At 31.4% G+C, this 25,954-nt stretch overlaps 1 long non-coding RNA gene across 1 annotated transcript in view; it reads right to left on the bottom strand.

Moving 5' to 3' along the window:
- Positions 1-22,618, bottom strand: part of LOC118188915 (uncharacterized) — a 28,780-nt gene extending 6,162 nt beyond the window's left edge. The window contains exons 1-2 of the long non-coding RNA XR_015041469.1: positions 22,053-22,618; positions 21,382-21,540 (exon numbers count right to left, since the gene is read on the bottom strand). This is a non-coding gene — a long non-coding RNA (uncharacterized LOC118188915). The remainder of the gene's footprint in view (positions 1-21,381; positions 21,541-22,052) is intronic.
- Between the last annotated feature and the right edge of the window lie 3,336 nt (positions 22,619-25,954).

The following is a 25,954-nucleotide window of genomic DNA, read 5'->3' as shown; positions in this document are numbered from 1 at the left end:
AAGAAGAGGAATCCAATTAACTCCTATATAACTTTGTCAGGAGGAGGATACACTGGATTCAATTACAATCCTCTTCCATAAGAAAATCCTTGCTGTTCTGTATCCAGAATTAGCTTATGAAACAGTTCAATATATTTTTTAACCTTAACAGTTCACCCGAAAACTCTGGCCCTCCCCAAAGCAAGAAAAAATAAAGCAAAAATACAAAATAAAATTTTAAATGAAGATTTTCTCTGAATTTTAAATGAACTTTTCCAAAACATGGAAACTTATCTATAATACGTAAAACAAAAGCAGTTAAAATATCAACTACATTCAGCGAATAAATTCCTTAAAAATAAAAACTATCTACACTGTAGTAATAATGTTTTACAAACATTTTGCAGAACTTTCTATCAAACAACAATTGATCTAAGATGAACCGTTAGAATATAAGATGCCTAGGGTTACCAGTTTGGTCTCCTTGGAGAAACTAAAAAACGTAGTCGAGAAAGTCAACTCCCAAAAAGTTAATTTAATGGTACAAAGCAAAGAAGTTTGAATTTCAAAGAAAAAACTTTTTTAAGAAATTGATTGAAATTTTGAAAAGCAAAATAATTTGAAATTCAAAATCAACTGAGTTTTTGAGCTGTCAACTAAACAGAGGACAAAAAAAAAATATATACATTAGTGTATAAAATAGCTAGCACTTCCAAAGTAAAACCCAAATTTAAATATTAAAAACATAATTGCTGTTAAAATGTTGAACAAATTGCAAATAAATGCAGAAAAAGAATACAGAAAACAAGAAAAATGGAGAACATTATAACAAATATACAAATTTCCAAATATTTAATATCTTTTTTTAAATCGCAAGAGACTCAAAGTGTTGCCAGTTTTTTTTTAACATTTTAAAAACTAATGTCGAAGGTGCATAATTTTCTAATGATGTATTTAATGCTATTTAGAAAAAAAAATTCCTATATAACAATTGTTTGTGTTTCTGTTATATATGTATATATAAAACACACAAAGAAATTTAATAAGAGGCAAAAATTAAAAACAAATTTCGTATACATGTCCTGGGCTATAGCTGTAGGATTGAAGTAAAATAAATTTAAAGCATCTAAAGTCAAAAGTAAACTAGAGTCAAAGCGAGGCAGTTCTTCAACAATATTAATAATTGCATCCTTGTATAAGAGGTTTAACACAATATCTAAACAATTCAAAATAGAAATGACCATAGTAGTATAAACTCGAAAACTTAAAAAGCAAAAGAGAAATTATATACAAGAAAATAAAAATATAAAAATTAATCCGCCTTTAGTGAAATTCACCAGGGAAAAATAAATTAAAGCTTCATAAAAATGGATTAATATGCTTCGAAAACGTGTTTTGTTTTCTTGGTTCATTTCAGATCAAAAACCGAAAAAAGAAACAAATTTCCTTTAATCAAAATCGTAAAAACAACCTTGTATTTAGCGTAAGTATAATGAAACACTCAATCTATTTCGAGGGCAGCTAAAGGTCCCTCCTCATCAGGAGAAAGAAATACCTAGAAAGAAGAAAATAAAGGAGAAGGAGTCATGACTCCTACTCCTTTATTTTCTTTTCTTAGATTTGCCATTTATAAACTTAAAACTCTTCATGGAGTATGACTCCTTCTCCTTTATTTTCTTCTTTCTAGGTATTTCTTTCTTCTGATGAGGAGGGACCTTTAGCTGCCCTCGAAATCGATTGTTTCATTATACTTACGCTAAATACAACGTTGTTTTTACGATTTTGATTGTCACATTAGCGTGTTTCTCTTCTAGTCTAAATTTCCTTTACTTTAAAACTCATATAAAACTGAAAAAAAGTGAATCTCAAGATACTAAAATTTTCCCTACACGCCTTGAAACACTTGGAATAAAGGATAAAATTTAACATTGCTTTATACTGACTATAAAAAAAGACCATAAAACTTTACATTATGTAAAGTGACCATTCGAAAAAAAAAACGAATAAAAACATTATATCCAAAATTCCAAAATCCAAAATTCAAATCAAATATAAATATAGATCGCAATACAAATATACTTTAAACCAAATAGTCATTTAAACAATACTCTAAAAATGGGCGTACCCGATTATGCTTAACTATAAAATACAAGAAAACGAAAAATTTTCATAGAGGTAGCTTTAAATAATAAAATCAAAGCTACGTCGGCAAAAACTGAAAATCGATTAGAAACAAAACTGAAAATACAAATTTGAAAAACACTTATTAGAAATAAACGTGAAAAAACTTACTGAAATCGTATAACGATATAATCATATAACAACGAAACGAAAGTTTGCTTAATTCTTCAGATGACCAAACTGTGTTTTTGTGTGCGGGGGTGTCAAACGTGGGTGCGATTGTAAAAATTATTACCAAGAGGAAGGGTGATCGTCGCTTTCAAAATGGCGGCATTAAGAAACTCTACAAGATGCTGCTTTCTGTAAAATCTTAAAACATGAAATTAGTATTGGCTCAGAGTTGAGGAAAAAGAAAATTATGTTATAGAAGATAAAAGTCTCCACATAATCGGGGTACAAAACTCAGAAACTAAACAGCTCCTTTTTTAGTAAAAGCAAGAAGATTTGCCATTTATAAACTTATAAAATAGTAGAAAGAAAGTATGCATAATGTTTGAAAGGGAAAAGAAACAATATATTTGTACAAATTTACATTAAATTTCTTATCGTAGTCATCCAACTATTACCTCCTATTAAGATTTAAGTAATAATTATTATATCACTTTAGATGAGAAATTAAAAAAACTAGTTAATACCAGCTTTCTTTAGAGTTATAGAAAGTTTGAATAGAGGTGTGTTTTATTCTCTAAGAGAATTTTGACTAAATAATTGTTTTCTTCTTGTAAGTATTACACTTGCAAATAATTTTTATTTTAAGCAGTTGAGTATGTATGGTATTTAGTATTACTCTTTTAGAGATATTGGAGTGTCAATGGATGAGTTTAATAGTAGGGAAATCAAAATCTCTTCTTTTGTCATAAATTATGATATCTCTAAAATTGATAATTTGCAAATCCAGGTAATTAATATTTCCTTGCTGAAAGTTAGTTTTATTGGGTTTCAAACCTGAAGGATAAATGTGATCGAATTCTATTTTATTAAAGTTTTTGATTGCAATAATATCATCCTTGTATCTGTAGATGTTAGTATAGTATGAACGTTGTAATTAAGATAACTGTTGTTAAAAAGGAAATTCCTTGGTGAAAAAGTACAAATTACAAATCGCTGAAATAGTGCTGGTCCCCATCGGAATTCTGCTGATTTGTTTTTAAAAAGCCTTATTAAAAGCAATGTAGTTATTAAAAAGAATACTTTTTAAATATATTTGCCATTCTTCTTTGGAAATTACCGTAATAATTTGTGGAAATAAATCTGGTAGAGTTAAAAGACTGTCAAAGCCTTCTTGTAACAGAAGAACCGTATCTGTATATATATATAGAGATATAGATATATATATAGAGAGAGAGAGGGTGATTCTAAATTGTTTTTACAAATTAAGAGGGGTGATAGTACCCATCCAGACGAGAAATAATTACCATAGAAGCTAGGGTCGCATTCCACTCTGAGAGGCAGAAAAGAGGAAAGTAGAAACGCATCGAGGAAGAACAAGGCTACTATCAAGAATCAACCGTATGCAAATTTTCACTGAAAAGAAGAGCATTCTGCTCTTAGCTGGTACCGGAGAAGGCCAATCGGAGGAAACGTTGTCTTTGAATACGGCACAACATTATCGCTTCAAGTATTACCTTGATAACATCGTCCGAACTTTTTTGTGAATGCTGTGGCGGAATACACGTGCGAGGAATTGGCAGATCACATACGGTGGTACATACTCTCAATCAGTTGGCGTGGCGTATTTAACACGAAGAAAGCATGCACCCCTACCACGCGCAGAAAGTGCAATTTTTGTACACAGAGGAACATATGATTATCCCTGCTTGGCAGTCTTTGTGTAATAGGTGCTTGGAATGAGGGCTAACAATCCACGATTTCCTGCATTAATATTATTTAGTTATGAAGCAACATTCAGCAGAGAAGGCATTTTCTACGTGGACAATTAACATGTTTGGTCTGATAGCAATCCGCACTGCACTACCCCTCATAAACACAGAAACATCTGGACAGGTATCCTAAGTGATTACTTGGTAGGCCTCTACATTATGCCAGATCTTTGACCGCAGCAACATACCGTATCTTCTTGGAACAAGTACTTCCCAGCTTATTGCAAGCTGTTTCGCTCCCCATCCAGAGAGGCATGTGGTTTATGCACGATGGAGTCCCAGCACATTTTTCTGTCACAGTTAAAAAATGCTACATATCCCACACGATGGACAGGACGTGGCAGACCTGTGACTTGGCCTCCTTGCTCACCGGACCTTAACCCACTGGACTTTTTCTTCTGACGGCACATGAAATTTTTAGTGTACGAGAAGCCTGTGGACTCAGCTGAAGATCTCGTGGCGAGAATCGCTGTTGCCGTGGACAAATTTAATGCGACACTTGGAATCATCGAAAGGGTGCGCCCGTCGTTCCCTCACTAAACAATAAATCTGATTGCGCGACTTTTGGCCTCGTTCATTAGCTAATCTCAGGCAGTACTTCGTGTCTAACTCATATTATCATCATACCTTCATATCTAATCCATATTAACAATAAAACACAATTTTGAAATTGAATTACACAATCTATATTTTTAACTCATTCTTTTGTATCATTAATTCCTAAATATTTTAATAGCTTAAAAATTTATCTATTCAATAATAAACAAAACTATTAGAACATTAAACAAAATACACGAATAGTGCAATCACTACCAAAACACTTTAAATAAAAAATATTAAAAAAATACTAGGTAGGCTAAATGTGCATAAAACATATCTAATAAGTTACACAAAATTACTATTTAGTCAAACTACGATCAATTCAAAAACAAAATTTCTAGTATTACCCGTCACAATTACACATTTCAGAATATTAAATCAAAGTAATCAAAAGCATAAATACAAAAATTCCAGGCTAAAACATAGCTGTAACTTGTCATAGTATAAGAGTCTTTTCTCCCAAAACTTTTCACTATAGGTCCTGTTTTTACAAGCACACGAAATTTTCACATTAACACGTAACAATAACCTTGATTAACTTAAAATAATGCATTCCACACATAATTATCAAAACTAGTAATATTATACTAAATAATTACCCTCGTGACATGGCCATTCACTTAGCACAAAACCTAGGATAAAGTATAAATAGAAGTTTACTCAAAAGTGTTCAAAAGCAAAGGGCCAAAATCGCGGCAATGGTGACTGCACTGTTCAGTAGTGATTAAGTGTTGCCGACAGGAGGCGCTGCTAGCGCGTTATACTCTTGACCTACGTAATTTGAATTGAGTATTCTTTTCTTTTGTGTACTTGCTGTAACAAATCTTACAGCTTTGTGATTGAGAATTTGAAATGTTTTGGAGCCAGATCGTTCCTCTACAGCAACAAAATGATTAATAAATGTATAATAAAGTAAATATCTTTGTGATGATAATCTTTGTTATTAAATACAAAGTCAACCAGCTCCTGAGTACATTTAGAGTGGTCCGTCGAGAATCGAAGGTGAGCTCTCCCATTTTAATCTCTATTAAATTTGAAGAGTATAACTGTTATAAATATGGAAGCTCTAAAAACTAGAAAAAGAGTGTTAAAAAGTTCACTGACGAGGCATAAAGATAAATTTGTTTCGTCATTAGATGTTTCAGATTCAGTTGCGTTGCAGCTATTTGAAACCAAAACTAATGAAATTTCTAACGAACTTATATATGTATTTTATTCAATTTTCGAAACATGTAAACCCGAAGAATTGGATAACTTTATTAAGGATTAAAGAAGATACAGATGATATTGTTGATGAGATGCTATTGATGATTAAACGTAAATTAGCAGTAGTAAAAAATAAGATGAATTCTGAACATTCTGTTTCTACTGTGCCGAGTAATAATAATTCAAATGTGTTTTCGGATGTTAAGTTACCGACGCTATCGGTACCGACATTCAATGGTAAAATAGAGAATTGGATAATGTTTAAAGATATGTTTAAAGCTAGTGTAATAGAAAACAAATCTATTTCGAGTAATGCAATGAGATTGCAATATTTAAAAGCTAGTTGTAAGGACGAAGCTCTGAGAGTAATACAGTCTATTTCTATTTCGGATACAAATTTCGATATAGCTTGGAAACTTTTAGAAGATAGGTATTCGAATAAACGTGAGCTTTTAAATGCTATAATAAAAAAGCTTTTGAATCAGCCGAGTATTAGCGAGACATCTAGTTCTATTCTAAATTTAATTGATGTAACGAACGAATGTATTCGAACTTTAAATATTTTAAACTACAAAGTAGAAAACTTATCGGAAATAATGATTGTATATTTGATAGTGGATAAGTTTGATAAATCGACTCGATACTGGTGGGAAAAGGAATTAAAAAACTCGGAAGAATTTGGTACGATTGAACAATTACTTTCGTTTTTACAAAGCCAAGCGAGAACGCTTCAAAATAGTAAAATAAAGGAGGTAAAAAAGAGTAATAATTCTCCACATAAAAAACTTACGAGTATGATATTCACTTCTAATACAAAAAACATAAATTTGAAATGCATAAAGTGCCGTGGTGAAGAATTCCATTCATTATATAAGTGTCCGGAATTTATACATCTTTCTGTCAATGACAGGTGTGAATTCGTGGAAATAAGCTTTGTTTTAATTGTTTGAAAAACCATTCCGTTCGAACGTGTTCGTCTAATTATCGATGTCAAAAATGCTCACGAAAGCATTCAACGCTATTACCTTTCGAAAATGAAATACAAAATAAATCCGAAAGTGCTCATATTTCAAAGCCGGAAGTAGGGGGGAGAAGACGACAGTCAGTCTCAATCCGAATGCTGAAAAATTTGTTTATGACTCTTCTTCTACCAATAAAGAAAGTATTTTCGCCGGCACAGCTGTAAACGGAATGCGTCAGACCAAAAATGTTTTACTTTCTACTGCGAATATTTTAATCAGAGATTGTTATGGTGAATTAAAATCAGTTCGCGCTTTGTGTGATGTATGTTCGATGACGTCATTCTTAACGATTGAATGTGCTAATTCGTTAGGTATTAAAAGAGAAAAAATATCTGTTGCGGTTTCTGGATTAAATAACACGAGAATAAATATTAATTCTAAAGTATGTGCTTCTATTTCAAACGGTATTGACTTTGAAATGAGTTTAGAATTTTTGTGCGTGCCTAAAATCTCAGACTCTCTACCAATAAATAATATAGAAGTTCCGACTGAACATTTTCCTCAAAACATTAAGTTTGATGATCCAAACTTTTATAAAAGAGGAAAAATTAATGCATTATTAGGCGCAGAGGTGTTTTATCAGATCTTAAAATTCGGTCAAGTTGAAGTACCCAATTCAGAGCTGAGATTTCAAAATTCTGTTTTTGGCTTTATAGCCACTGGTAGTATTTTAAGATCAGATATTAAAAATACGCGAACGGTTCATTGTGGATTAATTAATAATTATAGTGGTATAGAAAATGAAATTAAAAAATTTTGGCAACTTGAGTCTATAGGAATTAAAGATGATCCCAGTGAAAATGAGATAGATCAATCTTTAGAAACATTTGAAAAACTGTTCGTTTTAAAGATAACCGGTATGAGGTTCAATTACCATGGAAAAGAGATTGGGGAGAGCTCAATAATAACTTCATCATTGCTAAAAACAGACTTAATTTACTTATGCGTAGACTTGAAAAAGATCCAAATCTTCATTTGCAGTATATTGAAACTTTAAAAAACTATGAAAATAAGAATATTATAGAGAAAGTTAGATGTCCTAAGGAACCTGTTGATAAACCTATGTTCTATTTTCCACATCAACCAGTTTTTAGAGAGGAAAGTGCAACTACAAAAATAAGAATAGTATTTGATGCAAGTTCCAGTCATAACTTTAAGCATTTAAGTCTAAATGATTGCCTGTGGTCAGGGCCAAACCTGAATTCGAACATATTCGACATTCTTGTTAATTTCAGATTAAACAAAGTGGCCTTTACTTCAGACATAGAGAAAGCTTTCCTACAAATTTTATTAGCCGAAAAGGACAGAGATGCAGTTCGTTTTCTGTGGGAAGAAAATGGTAAAATTCAAGTTTACAGATTTAATCGTGTTCTTTTTGGTGTTACGAGCAGTCCATTCCTTTTGACTGCTACTTTGAAAACTCACATGAGAAAGCACTCTGAAGAATTCCCGACTACAACAGAATGCTTAGACCGCTGTTTGTATGTGGATGATTTTATTTCTGGAGCTGATAATGTGTCGGATGCTTTTGAGATCTCTACTCAAGCTACATCAATTATGAGCCAAGCTAGCATGGTGCTACGAAAATGGACTACGAATGACAATACATTGATGCAGTTTTGGTCACGTGAAGGTTTCAATACACAGCCACAAGTCAACACTATTAAAGTTTTGGGACTGTCATGGAATCCTGCTGAAGATTGTCTAATATTGGGAAAGCAGAGGCTAGTGGACAGTCTGTCTAAAAACGAAAGTACCAAACGATTCCTACTACGTACAATTGGAAGGATTTTTGATCCGCTTGGGTTGCTTTCGCCGTTTACTATTCGTGCAAAGTTCATTCTACAAGTCTTATGGATGAAGAAAATTTCTTGGGATGAAGAAATACCTGTAGATCTACAAAAAATATGGCTTCAGTGGTGCTCTGAGGTTCCTGATCTTTCAGAGTTATGAGTTCCTAGAAACGTGCTCAATTTAAATATACAAGTGCCAACCGATATCTTAGAACTACACTGCTTCTGCGATGCTAGCCAAAAGGCTTACGGTACAGCTATTTATGCAAGAGTTGTGAAGGATAATAACATCGAAGTGAATTTATTGGTTAGCAAGAGTCGAGTGACACCACTAAGGAAAATCACTCTACCTAGACTAGAATTACTCGGTGCTTTGCTTGCCGCCCGACTAGCGAGTAAAGTCAAGAAAACAGTGGATTTAAAAAGCCCTCCTTAGTGTTCCTTTGGACGGATTCAAAAGTAACTCTCTATTGGATTAAAGAATCTACGAAACGATGGAAATCATTTGTTGCCAACAGAGTTAACGAAATACAGAGTTTAAGTGATACCAGTGCCTGGGCACGCTGCCCTGGGAAGCAAAATCCAGCTGATCTCCTCAGCAGGGGGGGTCAGTGCTGACATTTTATTGAACAGTGACATTTGGTGGCATGGACCCCAATTTTTGAGAGAAAAGACTGATGTTCCGGTAGACAATAATGACATTCTAATTTCATTAGATGACTTTTCTTATGAACTAAAGAAAACTGATGACTCTAATGATCATTCTCCTATTGCCTTTACTGTTTTAAATCATAGTTCTATAGTTGATGATATTCTTTCCTTGAGTAATAATTATTTAACTATTGTTCATGTTATGTGCTATGTATTTAGATTTATCAATAATGTTAGAAATGAAAAGCTTACAGGTCACCTTACATTTAGCGAGTTGAGAAGAGCGGAAATCTATTTATTTAGGTCAATCCAACAAGGTGAGTTTGTAGATGAAATAAAACATCTTGAGAGAGGTTCCTCAGTGCCCAGCAACAGCAAGGTAAAATCTTTAAACTGTTTTTTAGATAAAGACAATGTTCTAAGGGTCGGAGGCAGACTGAAACATTCTGTCCTCAGTACATAAGAGAAAAATCCAATTGTTCTGCCAGATAAGCATCCATTAACTTTAATAATTGTGAGATATTATCATTTAAAATATTTGCATGTTGGTTCAAATGCATTATTGTATCATGTTCGACGTAAATTTTGGGTCTTAAATGGCAGAAATGTTTGTCGTAAAGTTGTTTTTCAATGTATAACTTGTTTTAAAAACAAACCTGTTTTTGAGAGTCAGATAATGGGTGATCTGCCCAAAGAACGAGTAACACCTTCTTACCCATTTAGTAATGTTGGAACTGATTTTTGTGGACCATTCCACATTAAATTTAAAAATCAGCGTAAGGGTAAACTAAACAAAGTTTATGTGTGCATATTTGTATGCTTAAGCACCAAAGCTATCCATTTAGATTTTGTCCCTGATCTTACTTCAGATGCCTTTATAGCTTGTTTGAAAAGATTTTTTAGTCGCAGGGATAAATGTGCAAAATTATTCAGTGACAATGCAAAGAATTATTTGGGTGCAAGCATTGAGCTCAGAAAATTGCATAAATTGGTTAAACACCCAGATGAAACACTGACTAAATACCTGCTAAGTGAAAACATTGAGTGGAAGTTTATCCCTCCTAAATCACCAAACTTCGGCGGCCTTTGGGAAGCCGGGGTGAAATCTTTTAAGTTTCATTTGAAACGAATTATTGGCAATGCTCATCTGTTTCTTGAAGAATTTCTCACTGTAATTCTAGACATTGAAAGCGTATTAAATTCCAGACCTCTTACTCCCTTATCATCCGAGTTTGACAATTTTGAAACCTTGTCCCCCGGACATTTTCTCATAGGGAGGCCTTTAACTTCAATAACTGAACCCCAACTTGTTGAGATACCAGAAAATAGGCTCTCAAAGTGGCAAAAAATAACGAAATATAGTCAACAAATTTGGAAGTTATGGAAGAGAGACTATTTAAATAACCTTCAACAACGTAGTAAATGGATGTTTGCTAAAGATAATGTTAAGGTGGGTTCACTTGTGTTAGTCAAGGATGAGCATATGCCCAGTACAAAATGGTTAACAGGTAGAATTGCAGAAATAATTTTTGGAAAAGATAAAAAAGTTCGAGTGATTAACATAGTATTACCGGGTGGTAAAATGTTAAAAAGAAATGTGAGAGACATTTGTGTTCTTCCTGTGAATTGTAATTAGATTTATGTATTGTATATTGTAATGTGTTTCTTTCCAGTGTTTATATTGCATCTATGATTTAATGTGTATTTTAAAAATTTAACCATTGTATTGCTATTGCTTACAATTGTTGTTATTATATTGTGTTTTAAAACAGTGTATACTAATTGTAATATTTTGAAACCCGTAAGGTTTCAAGGTCGGGAGTATGTTCAGTAGTGATTAAGAGTTACCGACAGGAGGCGCTGCTAGCGCGTTATACTCTCGACATACGTAATTTGAATTGAGTATTCTTTTCTTTTGTGCACTTGCTGTAATAAATCTTACAGCTTTGTGATTGAGAATTTGAAATGTTTTGGAGCCAGATCGTTTCTCTACAACAAAATGATTAATAAATGTATAATAAAGTAAATATCTTTGTGATGATAATCTTTGTTATTAAATACAAAGTCAACCAGCTCCTGAGTTAAGTTCAGGCACCATTTTTCGTTATTTAGTGACCAATAAATATTTCCAAGTTTTCAACTAATGTAAACTCTAACTAATGTATTTTTAAATTTCTCTGTACCAAACATGATATTTTCAACCTTGAGAGGCACCTTTGTTAAAAAGAAAAATAACTTGTTGAATTCACTTTAATCATAGCCTTATCTAAACCGAGTATGTGGTTGTTTGCATTGAGATTAGTATGCCGGGTTTGCGTCGGTTGAATGTCCATACACATAGTAAATTAAAATTCTCCAACCTTAATTTAACCATACTGACTTGCATGTTGTCTAATACGGCTTGCACGTTGTCTAATCGGCGAAGCTGAATTGATCCATGGAAGACTACCATAATTCACGTCCATCACGACAAACAAGAATCTTAGACTAGCAAGTAGCGACTACTCTTTACTCCGGTTGAGCCGGTTGATTCAACTCGAGAGTTGAACGTCGAGCTCGTTATCTAACTTTGTCTAAGTATGGACAAAATTATTTCTCAACTTAGTTCATTGCTCAGTAAAAGAAAGCGATTCTAGCTAAAAGTAGAGGTTCTCCAAAACAAGGAAAAACCTTATAATACAGCGTACGGTCCATTACAACTCTGCAAAGTGTACTGCCTTCTTAAATCTCAAATTCTTCGAACATCCCACGCTCAGAGGTCATATTGAAAGAACCTCTCTTGGCTGGGAGCAAGCAAAAACCAACAGGATACCAAAAATCTCAAGTTTTGCGTACCTCTCCCCCCAAAAAACGACTAAATACAACGTTTCCGCCAAATTAGTCAAAAAAAAAAACAACCCTTTGCGCAAGCGCGGCCAGTATTCCCGAAAGCAAAAGTGGACACTGCCAATTGTAAACTCCTTGACCTTTTCGCTTAACCTAACATTAAACCTTGATCCTTATAAAGGAAACACGTACTCAAGTCCCTGGAGCAAGCTAAGACAAAAGCGAATATTCTTGAACAAATCTGCTGCTTTCCGGAATCCATAAATGACACAGTAAAAATTTGCCAGCTCTCCTGATTTGCTTTACATGCAAGAATTACTTCCTTATTTTCACAATTTTCCAATTAAAATTTAACAAACAAAAGTAACATTAAAGGACTAGTTTTCAGATAAGAATTAAGTGAAATAAAACCCCGTATTAAATCAAATAATAAAGAAACAAAATTACACTAGAATAATTCTAGTTTCCAAGTAATTACAATTATGATAAATCTTTTGTCAATTAATTCAGAAATGTTACTACACAACACATTTGTTGACACTCTTTATTAACATTATATGCTTTTAAAAATTTATACAGATGACTTTATTCACAATTTACCTTTCTCAATTTTATTATCAAACCATATTCTCGATGTCGAACAGTGTTAAAATTCACAAAAGGAACTGACTGATGGAATTAGTGGTATTTGCTGTATTTTAAAATCCAGAAAGCGTAATCAAATGCATAATGTCCTTGCACCATTTTAAGTCTAATTGCTAATTAATATACCATTTTTTCTAAAAGCACTAAATTTTCATTTACTTTTTCTTCGCTTTGTAAATCGTATAATTGCAGCTTCCGTTATTTCAATTAATTTTTCGTGTGCAAATGTTTTTTCTTGATAGGAAAAATGTTTTAATAATAAATACGTTTTCTAATTATTATCTTTCCAACGTTCCTGAGTATGTTTGTTTATTATTTGTTATTTTAGACGTTTTTATGTGCAGCGTTATGTAACATTTATAAATACAAGTACATAACCGTAAATAAACTGCTCAATGGATGGTACATTTTATTTAATTGAATTAGGAGCAAGTTCATTAAATTTATTTTACTTAGAGCTTGGAACATATTGTTTCCACCAATGTGAGCTGGCATCCCTAGTAGAATGCACGTACATATGTATGGCATACCTATGTCTATGGACAGTTAGAAGTCAGGCAATTAATATAGTATGGAGCACTGAGTGCAGTAGCTGAACAATGGAGTTCGCCAGAATAGAGTTGGGCAGTTGCACAATAAACCATTTTGTTGCACAAAGTGCCAGTACATCGCTATGGAGCAGAGCCATAGCATCGATGATACATTGGCGGAGATTTTATACATTAGTAGTAATGGAATCAAAATAATATCATGGACAAAGCACCCCTAAAAAACTCATGCCAGATTAAAGCCGAAGACTGAGCAGGATACCTCATAAACGCGTCATTTCCTCGTTCTTGTGGCAAATTGTGATTGAGATACTAATGCAAATGGTCTCTATCTTTGCGGAAAATTAAGACTGAGAGGCTCTTTCAAATGATGATAATGGCAGTCCTTACTATTCAACTGTGGCATCAAACAATTTCCCATTAAATCCATAAAGGTCGAAGCAAACATAGATGTATGCTGTACCAGAGAAAGTGGTCCATTAATCGTTTGAGAAGCATTTAAATAATACTGACTGAATTTACGTCTTTTCCAGTTTAATAAAATTTGGTATGGTCGGTTTATTTTTTATGAGTTTCCAAAGTGTTTTGCCAGGTTATTGATAACCTTGGTAGTAAGTAAGACTACATAATGTTGCGAACTACATGTTGGTGGATCTATCTTGAGATAATCATACCAGACGAAGAGAAAGAAATTGACAATTTATTGTAAATAATAATAATACGAAGCTGTAAATGACTCAAAGATAACGCAGGAATTCAAATTTTCCTAAACACCCGACAAATGTTTTAAATTACCGACATCACTGACAGAGTACACTATAAAATACAATTCAACTAATTATCTTTGGACTGTAGTCTAAAAACACTCCAAACTGATCCTGGCTCTCGAAATCCTATTCATATGCCTTGTCAAGCCTTCTGGAAGCTTCAGTGGAACTCATTTTCGAATCTTTACAAGCGAAGATTTTAAAAGTCCATCTATGGCTCCTAGAACCTCCACAAAATAATTTGTAAGAAATTTGAAGTCTACAAAATGCCTGTTTCCAGTAATTAATGAATAATATATTGCATTGTGATCCGTCATTCTGTTACTCACGTTAATTTTAAATGCTTGAATTAAGTCACTCTAACTATGCCCAGTTGCGTTTGAGATGAATGATTGTTTTTGAGGTACACTGTGCAAAATAAATAAATAAGTAATAAAAAAGGGACAACTCTATATCTCTCGTTTTTAGTAGACAAATAGGCTATTGCGCTTTTCATATCTCGAACACGTGACTTAGGATATGTATTACATTTATATATAGCATTTTTCTAATATAGGTATTTTGACACAAAATCGGACTTTTTCTGAAATGACATGCCAATTTTTACTTCCTTGTACGAAGTAAAGGAAATACTCTAATTACGAAAAATTCCAGATACCATATTTCAACGAAAATATCCCTTTTGACCGCTATCGAATGCAATTTTTGCGAGATATCTGGACGTATAGACGGAATAAAGGACTCTTTTTCCCCAAAAAATTATGAAACTGACTTAAAATGGATTCAAAAGAGATTTTTTTGTGGCGTCTGTGCGTACGTACGCACTAAGTGCGTATGTATGTATGTATCTCGCATAACTCAAAATCGGGTAGTCTCAGAAGGTTGAAATTTTGTATATAAGACAGCTATAGTATGTAGTTGTGCACCTCCCTTTTTGGTGGCAATCGACAGCACCAAAAGTAAATAAATATATATATATACATATACCCACTCTGTTACTCGGCTCCTTGAGCTCTGTTTTTTATATGACGGTAAATTGTACATTTTTTGCTTTAAAAATGATTGAATTATGTTGCTCTTAATCTTCCGTTTAAGGTTTTTATGCCTTTAGTTAACCTGCATGCAACAGTTGTAGCATTATTAACAATTTGAAAGTTGCTTAAGTGCGGCTAAGTCTAAGTTTTACTTCCTTGTACGAAGGAAAAAGTAAGTATTATAATCGCGAAAAATTTCGAGTATCATATTTCAATGAAAATATCCATTTTGACCGCTATCGAATGCAATTTAACGATGTTTTCACGTGACATCTGTTCGTAATGATAATAGAATAAATGACTCTTTTTCCCCAAAAAATTATAAAGCTGATTTAAAATGAATTCTGAAGAAATTTTTCCGTGCAATACACAATTGCCTCAGAACGTCCCAATTGTGTATATAAGATTGCTATAACATGTTGGAAAAATATGCATTTTTTAGCTTTAAAAATGATATGCACCTCCCATTTTGGTTGCAATATCGGCCGCACCAGTATATATAAATTTAAAATAAAGTAACTAAAAGTTATATATATATATATACTCTGTTACTCGCCTCAGTGAGATCATTTTCTTTATTCTTATGTGTTTTTAAATTGTGCATTTTTTGCTTTAAACAATGATTGAATTATGTTGTTCTGGTTAAGATTTTTTTTCCCTTTAGTTAACCTGCGTGCAATAATTGCGGAATTATCAACAATTTAAAACTTTTTTAAGTGCGGTTAAGCCTAATTTTCAACTACCATGCCAGCCATGTTTATTTACATTTGAAACTTAGCAGAATAGTGGATTTTTTGCAAATCTAGAGAAACTAAACTTCGCAACAACAAAGTAACGCTTTCTTTTATTATTGCGAATTAAATTATGCTTAATTCATTCTGGAATTATCATTTAAGTTATTAGCTTGTTTCTGCGTAGAAAATGTAATTTTAACTGTAAAAATTGTTTTCTTTAATTGTTTTAACTGTACTTGGTGTTTTTTTATATCTTTCAAATTTTAATGAAAATATTTTGAATTTTTATGTATATTTGCCTTGCCGCGAAGTGAGACTGAATTAATAAGTAGCGCATTCGCATTAGGTAAGCGACGCTAAATCGTCTGCAAAAAAACTTTCTTTTTTATTTGTTTAATTTCTTTTGTACATCGTTTTAGATTTGTTTTGGTATTTGGATAGAACTTGTGGTAATTCTTCAGATGGTATACTTTTTGTGCACTCTGAGTTATAAAATGAATGAGATGTAATGCTATTAAGTGAACCTAGCGCAAAAGTGTCACTATGGTAAATAATTATAGTGAAATTTAAAGAGTGCATTTATTCTAGTGTGATTTATGCGCTATCGACGAAGTAGGTTTAATTCAATTCAATGAGTTTAAATGAAATGCAGGGAAAAATGCATATAATTTAATATTTTCTGCAAGGAAGTCATGTGATGTACACATTAGAGTTTTTTTCCATATTTCGTTTCTACGACTCAAATTATGCCAAAATGACAAGTTTTGTAAAAATTGCATGAGTAGTTTTAAAAAAATTAGCTCTCAAAATTTTAGCTTTTCAGCATTAATTGAATTTGGTATATATTTATTAATCTCTTTTTTTTTATTAAATTTATTTAATTCTTCCTCTCACACTTCCAAATTTAGACATTCCAAATAAAATTCTCCCATTTTTTATGATTTATTTTTTTAATTTTTTTAATACTTTTTAATATTTTTCAACAAACATTTTGAATTATAATCTATAAAATATTACCATCATCTTAAAGTAGATGTATTTCTAAGCATACCTGCAAAAAATTAGAGTTTTTTATTCAAAATTTCCGAAGATATACGTGAATTTATATATTGGCGGGTTTTGAAATTTGGCATATTTGTTGAAAGCGATAATAACATCAAATGTGGTTTAGGCACTTTGTTAAAATTATTTGAAAGCAGGAACGATGTGACTTATATTTCGCTCATGCACATAGTAAAAAGATAAGAACGAGGTGACATTTTTCCATCCTGCACAATGGAAGGGAAATGAAAATAGGTTGCCATATATTAAGAATTTCGCCAAGTGAAATTATTCTTGGCGCAACTTGAAAAAAAATACGCCAAAATAAATTTTTGAATTTCTCCGTAAATGTCGCCCCCAAGTTTTACAAAATTTAATATTTAGGTATAATTTGAGTCGTAGAATCGAAATATGGAAAAGCAATTGGTATGTCATTTCAGAAAAAGTGTGATTTTGTGTCAAAATGCTTATATTATAACAATGCTATATAAAAATGTGATATTTATCCTAAGTCGTGCTTTCGAGACATGAGAGACACAATTTGAATTTCATCAATTGGCCCAGTAGAAAGGGAGATCAAACTGCCCCCCCCTTTTTTTTTCCGCAATGTACATCGCGATAGTAAGCCGAGAAAGAAGAATTTTTCTGAAAGGAGGAATTTCAAATAAAAGAAAACTAAACTGGTTCTCAAACTTTTGACTAAAGCGTACCATCTAAACGAAAATTAAGAAACTTTAGTGCCACCACTATATTTTACAATGACTATTTTTCAGTTTCTGAATGCAAATATTAAAATATATATATCTTGCCATTTGCACAACCTATTGGCTATTTTTATTAAATATGCACTCATAAAAATTTGCTTACTATTTTAATTATCAAAATTTAAGTTATAATACTTGAATTCTAAAATTTAGTGCGAAATTTGGGCCTATATTTAAGAGAGATCTGTATATTTATGTCTGGGCTTGTTTCACTTAGTCTTAACCGTAAATTAGGATCGACTTTAAATTTTGTTCTCTGTTTATTTTTCAAATATAATATGGAAGAAAATCCTTGTTCACACAAATAAGTTGCGCAAAAAGGGCCTAAACAATTAATAGCTTTATTTGAAATGCCTTTAAATGCTTTTTTCGGTTCACCTAAAAGTTAACAAGTTTGTAATTTTTGAAATCTTCAGTTAAATCACACAGGAAATTTCTATCAATTGTTCTTTTTCTTCACGAGATAAAATTTCAGGTACATTTGAACAAAATGAATTTCTAATCCAAATTTCCTTTTCATAATCCTCGAAAAAATACATGTCGAAATTACTTATCAATAAAAAACAATAATTTTTAATGTCAAATGCTAATTCTTCTTTTATTTTGAAATTTGTTTGAGTTAGAAAACTTTCTAACTTTTAAAATACTATTAGCCATTTCTTTGATTAAAAGCTGGAGATTTTTTATCATTGCTTTTATTTTATCTCTGATGGTAAACAAATAACACTTTGTCCTTGTAATCCTAAATTTAATTCATTTACCTTTCCAAAATATCAGCTAAATATGCAAAACGCGTCAGCCGTAATTTACTAAATAAACATTTTTGAAATTCAAATTTTGAATTTCGGCTGTTCGTTTATCTTCTTCGAAACGATTGTAAACTAAGTTTTGAATAAAGTTTGTTATATCAGTACGTTCATCCAATGCGAAAAACTCAATGTGTTTTATTTTTGAATATGCGTCTCTTTTATGAAAAAATCTACCAATTTCATTTATTCATCGACTTACTGTATCATTTAATAACATTATTACGTTCATTAGCCGCTCTTTTGTTGAATAATGATAAAATGATATCTTTAACTGCTTGTAATATAAGGCTTTCTCAATAGTGTCAGCCTGCCCAGTCCTGGAAATTTTTAGGCTTACTAGATTCCAAAGCATTTTTCACTTGAAGTAACAAACACCTTTCATTACATGTTCACTATTTCTGAACTCCGATAATTTCCTCTTAAAATATTCTTCATATTTATTCTTCAAACTTGCTTGCTTAGGTTCAAGATGTCGTTCAAGAAACGGTGGTTTCATAATTTGATTGGATAATATTTCACCGCAAATAACACATCAAGGTTGACGATCCATTTCACCTCCATTCCAAGTAAATCCAAATGATAAATACTTTCCTTATATGTTCTATAAACATTTTTTCTTTTCTTTTCATTATTTTTAGAGCTAATAGATTGTTTTGGAAACACGAATCACCTACGAATCATCATTTTTCCGTTTAGTCAATCCTTGCCATTTATCCATTTTGAAAATTTAGGCTTGTTTTATCATTTTGTGTAAATATTTAAATGCACAATATATTACGAGTATTTTAAAAACAAACGACGATATTCTCGAATCGAGTAGTAAAGTAAGGAATAAAGCAACAAGAATTATTGTAATTGAAAACAGAGTAATATGAGTAGTGACAAGCTAATAAATCGATCAATTCTAAAAGAATTAATGAGATAATATTATCCTTTTATTATTTCTCTCTATTTATTTCTTGCCCACCACCTGTTGATAATCGCTGGTCTAAAGTATTATCCTCAGTGGTATTTGCTAGAAAGCAATAAGTCTTTTCAAAATCCTAAATGATAAACTTTGACTGACTATGAGAACAGAAAGAAATTAGTCTTTTAACTCAGCGAATTCTGTGAGGCTTCCTGTTGCTTCAAAACTAGCCGTTAATTTTTCATTTGGCGTTCTCAAATTCTTTTAGCAAATACAAGATTAGCTTCAGGAAGTTTTTTATTTGGTTATCATGTGGCTGCTGAACCCTGGAATTCATTTCGTGATTAAGCAAATGGGTTTTAACTTTTTGCTGTATTTTTTGCCTATAAAAAGTTGGTCGTTTTTGCAGGTTTAGATCAAACGAAGAAATAATCTTTAGTTGTTATAGGAGCTTGCTACGTTTAGAGGACGAATACGTTGATTTCTTTAATTTTACCTAAATTTCTGCATAACCACGATAATTACTCAGTTTTAAGCTTTGCAAATATAGAGAGATAAAGTTTTCTTCATTTTCTTTGAGCGGGCCAGAACTGACCGAATATATAATACCGCTGGATACTGAAAGTTCGATCCAGGATCAAACACTATGAACAGACTGGTTTCCTGAGCGTTGTTATGATTTATTGATGTGCACCGGTAATACGAGACAATATCCCTAAAAATTTCTTCCGCAAAAGACATTCCAAGGAAAATTATTGAAACAAATCAAACCTTTTTTCTGTAGCGAGCAATATCACTGTGATGTTTCTTTACGGCATTTAACAGACCTAGTAATATGCTAAAAATTAATGCAAAGATTTTTTGCTGTAAATCAGTTTCACTCAATAATTGAAATAAATGAAGTACTTCACAAAATCTAAAAAAAAAAAAAAAAATATTCAATTAAGGTTTTATTATTGAATCTACTGACTTTACCTAGATGCATTTAACATGGAGAAATTATAATGTTTTCGAGGATCTCCCTCTCCCAAAAAACATCTAAATGATTGATGCAACAATAAAAATATGTTTTTATTAATTTACAGAAAAATACTCATGGATCATTAGGATATGATTTTGAGACCTAATTTTCTACATTCTTTCACATCAGGGACTAGACATCAAAGAAAGTTTTCCTCTTTCTTCTGATTGGCAATAAATAGGATTCGGAAGCAATAACCTAAGCTATTAGTTACTAAGTGCCAGAACAGCAATCCATTTTACAGGGTGGAGAAACTTCTGCGTACGTGAGTAGAATTACAACCAAGAAGAAGGTAACACGTTCTTCCGGAAACTTTCTAGAATGAAATTCTTTTACTGAGAATGTTTGACTTCAGAAAAAATATAAATCTACTTTCGTTCACAACATATGAAAAACAGAAAATTTAAGCTGAAAATTTTCTCGTTAAGGATTCTCAGGTAAATTCGATTCTGTTATTTTTTAAGAAAAAAAATTCTTAATGCGCAAGGCAAGATTTTATTAAATGAATTTTCTGAAGTTATGTTTTTAGCTTAGAAATTATTTTTGAATTAAGTAATACTCATAAAATAAATGAAATGTAAATATTATCAACCATTTCAATATCTGATAGTTTCTCTGCTCGTTTAATTTTCCTATGTTACTGAAAACTTAATTTCTCGCACTTCAGTTTGAAGCCTAGAAGAGTAAATAATAGAAAAAGCTGCAAAAACAAACTAAAAGTTTATTTACAGCGAACTAATCAGAATTGAAAAGTTACCTAACTAAATTACCATTTCTTGCGGGTTATTGGAATATATACAGCTCAAAAATGTATGATGATAATAATATACTTATCAGTCATGCTACTATAATCATGTTCTTTCTCCAAACATAAACACTGTCAAATGACAGAAAACAGAAACAATTATTCTGATGCATTGTTCATCCAATTCTCGCACTCAGTTTACATCTTCGCTGTTTATTTAAATCTTACCTGATTTACTATAAGATATTTTCTCCCTTCTTTCAGCATGCCTTCGTGGTAGCACGTAATCGAGAGGTCCAGGTTCGAGTCCTGGAGAGGTCATTGCACATTTTTCACTTCTACTGCATCAAAATAACCTAATGACTCAACATTATATTCTTGGTGAGGCTGATGGAAGAAAGAGAAATACAGAACGGACTTAATATAGTAAAATAACATGTTAATGCAAAATTAACATATTAATTTATCACTTAAAAATACCACGCATTAGTACAATTAAGCAGCTATAAGTCACGGTTTAATCACATAAAATAATTTTAAACATTTATAGAGATCATGTATCTAAAACACATGTTTATAGCAAAAATCTAAGTACTATAAAATGAACATTTTCATCACACGCTAAACCCCATATTAGTAAAGCATAAATATATCAGCATTTTATGAAAACTATTTCAAACCTTTAATTTAAAAATAATTTATTTTCCTTTCGTAGTTCGTCATTCCATTATCAAAAGATAATGTGGAGTAACAATCATATTTTGAAATATGTGTTTACAACAGAAATTTCTTACGACAGAATACTTTGCTGCGAATATGAAAGGTTTAACATTTGTTTGGATGCCCCTAAAGGAAAAAACACACATACAAAATATAAATGAAATAAGAATAGCACAAACCCGTTTCGACTTTATAAAATTCGTGGATTTTTTAAAATTTTACTTTGACGCATCTTAACTCTTTCTACGCTTCTATAAGCTAGAAATTCTTCCAAAGTATTTTTTTAACAACAGAGACATTTTTCATTCCATGGATGCTCCATCTTTTATTAATCCTTCTTCTGGATACGATGGTGCTTTGGGAAGTTAATCCTTACGCTTTACCATTCGTAGGCTAGCAAATGTATGGAGTAATCCCTTGAAAGCTGAAAAAAGACGCAGTAAGCTTTGAAGCAATCGATGAAATATATCTCTTCGTTTCTTTTTTCAGCTCGTTACACATCTGAGTACATCATTAAAATCGCGTCGCAACACTGCCGCGCTGACAAAAGACTTCTTTAAATCGCCTGGTATATATTTTTTTTCTCTTAACACCTCTAAGCCAAGCTACTCTGCATTAAACATGAGCTCCTTTACGACAGGACAAATCTTGACAACCTATATTTTTTCGCTTCCTATTACCGTTAAACACCGCCTAATAAATGTCCCTCCTTTTAATGCCTGCGTAACTGATGACGCGAGTTTTTTCTCTATTTATTCATTCCTGTCGTCTAATTAAAGAGATAAAAGATCAGACCTTCGGCAGAGGTCTGGGATGTCCCAAGCAAGGCCGGCCATCCAGGCAGAACTGCTTTTACTGTATGTAGATTTTATTTTTAAGTTCTGATGGCAGCTACAGATCGATGTGATGGATTAGGTTTCATCGTTTTTATTATTATAAGCTTTTATTTAGTTCCTTCATGGTGTTTGTCGCTATGCTCAAAGGTTCGTCATGCATTTTTGAACTACTTTCTAATAAGCTATCGAGTTCAAATTTTGTACACACTGTTTGCAGATAGCAATATAACGAAGTGATTTTTTACAAAACTTTGGTTTAGATTATTTTAAATATGCTGCTGAAACGATTTTTCCTCACATATCTTCATTTAACGAACAAATTAAAAATCTCACACTATTATCGTTTCCGGATCGGACAGAGCACAAAAAGTCTTCTGAAAGAAATTTGTACGAAAGTTTTATTGTAATTTCTGATTTATTGGCGAATTTTTGAAAATCACAAGACTTTTTCCGAATTTTTTTCATCCATGATTTTAAAATCTCATCGTCTAAAAACGTATTTGCTACAAAGTTCCAAAATTTTCGCAGATTACAAAACAAACATTTCCCCCTCTTCTGAAACAAGAATTGTAAAATAATATTAATTGGTTGATTTAATACAGTCATAATGCGTTATCAAAATATTAATCATTACTTTTTAAAACTTCTCAAAAATGTCCCGGTATTTTATATTTCGTTATGTAAAAATGTAGATGAATTTTGTACAATTAATTGTTTAATCTCTTGTTCACATTAAACTATGGGATAAATTATTTTATCTTTTTGTTCATTAATTATTTTATAAATTTTAATAAAAGCTTACACTATAAAACATTTTATACTATAAACTTTTAGTTTACTCACGGCAATTGTCGGTAAGATCAAAATTTTGTCATCTATTTTTACCTTACTTTCTGATAAGCTATCGAATTCAAATTTTTTACACATACAGTTCGTGAATGCTAGTATGATAAGGTGAAGTGACTTTTTTAATTAACTTTTAAATGGTTTTAGGGTATATTTTCTTCTAAGAAACAAATTTAAAATCTCACAAATTTATTGTTTCTTAAAGATAAAGCGGAAAAATATATTTTAAATCAAATTTGTATTGAATTTTTCGGTAATTTTCTAAAATCACTCGATTTTTTCGGCTATTTGACATGAACGATTTATAAATTTAAACATCTAAAAATATATCGATTAAAAAGTTTTTAAATTCTCAAGAATCATAAAAGAAATTTTTCGCATTCTTCTAAAACAAGAAGTGTGTAAAGTTGGACAATTTAGCAATGTTAAACAATCAGTTAAGGTTAGACAATTTAGTTAAGTTAGTTTAAGGTGTAAAGATTAGACAATTAGAAAATTTTCTACATTAAAATATATATATATACATACATAAATATACATATATACATAAATATGTATATATACTGCAATGAGGAACTTAGCGAGAAGTATTCCCTCTTCGTTCGGCATTGCAGGGAAGATAGTTTCAAATTTATGATGTCTATAAATTATATCATTACAATTTACTTGCTTTTGTAGGTTACTTTTTAAAAAGTTGATATTGGAATTTTAAAGTAATTTCTAATATTTTGGTAAAATCGCTGAATTTTTTCCCATCGTTTGACATACTAGGATTGCTTGAAACAAAAGAGTGATTATTTATTTAAAATTAGGCAAAGCAACTTGTGTTTGGCGTAGGTTTTAGTCAAAGGCCCACTGATTTCAAGGGCTAAAAGGTAGAAGTCTTACTTCATCAGGAACAAAGAAATATACCAAACACTAGGGTATTGCTTTACCTAATTTTATATTTTAATTTACCATGTTTCGCTTCTTTCTTGATTATTTATCGCTGAAAAATAATTTTCAATTGAATAATTTGAGTGATAACGTGCTATTGCGACTAAAAAGAATATAATTAATAAACTAATTAATTCATTAACCTTTTTCATAAATAAACTTTTGTTCAAAACTCATAAAATAATTAATGTACTAAGGAAAGGATTAAGAAGGGAAAAAGTAATTTATCATATAGTTTAATGGAACAAGAGATTAAATATTTTTCTATAAAATTCATATACGATTTTATTTCAGGTATTATAAAAGACAGGGCAGTTATCGAATATTCGAATTACATTGTTAAAAGTATGAGCCATTATCTTCTTTAATTTACAAGGGAGCTCCACACTTCTATCATTCGTGATATAAAACTATACAAGAGTTTTGAAAAGAGAATTATTTAATCTCTTATTCATCAGCCTTTATGATAAATAACGTTTCTCCTAACGTTTTGATAAATAACGATCATTAACTATATTATGAATTTTAAATAACAGCTTGTTTTGTGAAATCTTTTAATTTTTATCTATTTATTTATATTTTTTATTATTTATTTATTTACTTTGTTATTTTTATTATTTACTAGGTTTTGTTTGTTTGTCTATTTATTTTGTTTATTTCATTTTTTATTTTTATTTTATTTTATTCGTTTTATTTAATTTATTTATTTTCATTTTATTTTATTCGTTTCATTTTATTTTTATTTTATTCGTTTCATTTTATTTTTTATTTTATTCCTTTTATTTCATTTATTTATTTATCATGAGTGTTAGAATTAGATGCGGGAATATCTGCCGAGTATTGCATATTGCTTATTTGTTATTCCGACGCGTAGATAAATTAGATTATTTCTGCTGGTAATACGTACGGAAGCATTCTTTTAATTATTAGAAGTATTACTGAATGCCCTGCTTAAGAAAGAAAAACTTTTTCTATTACTTGCATGACAAGCAGTAGAAAGTTTTGAAATTTTGCAACAGAAAACATGCAATTATTGGATCACGTATGTATTTCGCAAAAGCATGTGAAGCATTTTATTTGACGCAAGAAGAGCAAAAGTTTTCATATTCAGTATCATCTGTTGACAAACTATAAAAGTAATTAATTGTTTCTCATCCTTAACTTATAATTTTCTTCTTATGCATCTTTCAATGAGAAATCGTTAACCAAAACTTTCTCCAATTCAGAAATGAATTCAGTGGGAGGCAGCGCTTTTAGAATAATGGCTATGATTGCGTCTTCTTTTCGTAATCTTTTACTTATTACACATTTTGAAGGGAATCTTTTCGATATATTTTTTGTTTCCAGTTCGAGGACTGGATTTCGTGAGCTCGCTCTGATATCAAACAAGTAAAATTAATCTCGACAGCAACAAGAACAACATTCAGTGATAATCCAAAAACACAGGTGTAACGAATTATTAA

Source organism: Stegodyphus dumicola, chromosome 6 (assembly GCF_044657685.1).
Source record: "Stegodyphus dumicola isolate Sdum_Otavi_A_Nest chromosome 6, ASM4465768v1".
NCBI lineage: Eukaryota > Metazoa > Arthropoda > Arachnida > Araneae > Eresidae > Stegodyphus > Stegodyphus dumicola.
Note: the sequence above shows the minus strand (reverse complement) of the source record. Positions and strands in the feature narration are given on the sequence as shown.